Here is a 1,720-nt window from a genome sequence, read left to right on the forward strand (position 1 = left end):
TGTGGTATCATTCGCAATAGTTAATTCAGCGGTCGGAGTTCAATTCCCGCCCAGGGGACGATATTGTACTTTAAAGGCGGGATCATGACGATGATAAGGGAGAGTTTTAAGGAGAGTAACAGAAAGGTGGAATGTATGACCACTTGGATCCAGTCTCCTCAGCAATTGTAATTGTTGCTTCGAACTATGTGTTCTTTTCATTATCTGTACTTCATGTATATTGATCCAATGCCAAATAAAATTATCCTTATTATTATTATTATTATCATTATTATTATTATTATTATTAGTAGTAGTAGTAGTATGGAAGCTCGCTGGCTGAGTGGTATTGGGCGTCGTTACTTGCGGCGAATGTCGAGGGATGGCGGTTCGAATCCTGCCAACGGCGAAGTTGAACCAAGGGCATGGTTCATTAAATTCCACGCTACAAAGCCCCTGTGAGGGGCACCGTCCTAGCCTTCCGATAGAGGGAAGTTTGTGACGTTAACCCATATCAAAGTATCAAAAATCATTATTATTATTATAAAAGACCAACCTAACTCCACTCAAGTATATCGAAAAAAGGGAGAAAGATTGTAAACAGCATTCGACTAGAAAAGAACAAATAAGAAAATAAATTTTATTCTATATTAAGATACATTTTCATTTTCTTGCGACGTCGGCATTTCTCTAACGGATTTTGCCGAAACTGGCAGTGTAAGGTATCTATCTATATGTTGCCCGGTCAACACAGGTCAACTATGTTAGTTCAAGATCGGATTTCCTTCCTGGACACGAGACTTGGAAACATACCGCGACTTCACTGAGACAAAAAGACTCCTTTTGAGGTAATAAGAGACTCTCAGACCGACTTGAGACCTGAAACCTCACAAAAGACTTCGATTCCTGGCAGAGACTTGTAAAGTTTTGGAGACTCCATTTCGACAATAAGACCCGAGGTAACGAGAGAGAGAGTCTACTTTTGCGGCGGCCACGAAGATCTGGTCAGATGACCTTGGAACCTGAAGGTCCCCAAAAGGATTCGATATCCGGTGGAGACTCGGGGGGGACTTTCGGTAACTCCATTCAGCCAAAAATACTCTTTATGAGGTAACAAGAACCTCTGGTCAGGTGGCCTTGGAACCTGAAGACCCTTCCAGAAGACTTCAGCGTTCTTTTCCCTTTTTCTTCCTCCTCAAGAGGAGAACGGTGTCTGCTTCCTTCTTCGGAAGGTTCTTCAAGTGTTTGGCCTTCGATGGTCTGCGGGTATGACCATTCATTCTGAAAGGATTTCTCCTTTACTGAATGAAGCCATCTGGTACTAGTTCAAGTAATATCTGGTTTCTTCTTACGTGTATTCCTCAGGAGGCGGACCGGTCATGTACTCTCTAAGATGCGGAGGTCATATAGTACACAAGGTCTTCAGCTGCCCCCCGCCGAGAAAGTCAAGGAGCCCGTCTCCCACAAGTGGTACATGTTTGTTACTTCATCTGTGTTGTGTTGGTTGAGATATTTTGATTTTATTTCCAGAAGGTTTGATTCGTCTGAAAATTTCCCCTCATCCCCCACCCCACAACCCTTTTTTTTTTCTTTGATTTAACTTTTAGCTATGACCTTTTCATATTTGATTTTGGTGAAAACCGGACTTGGGCCAAAACGGGGTTATGATCACTCAAAACTCAGTTTTGGATTGAGTCCGCTTTTAGATGATTAAAATCGTCTGGACTTTTGGAATAACCCT

The sequence above is a fragment of the Oratosquilla oratoria genome, chromosome 24 (genome assembly GCF_046742065.1).
Source record: "Oratosquilla oratoria isolate Oo_2021 chromosome 24, ASM4674206v1, whole genome shotgun sequence".
In the NCBI taxonomy this organism is placed as follows: domain Eukaryota; kingdom Metazoa; phylum Arthropoda; class Malacostraca; order Stomatopoda; family Squillidae; genus Oratosquilla; species Oratosquilla oratoria.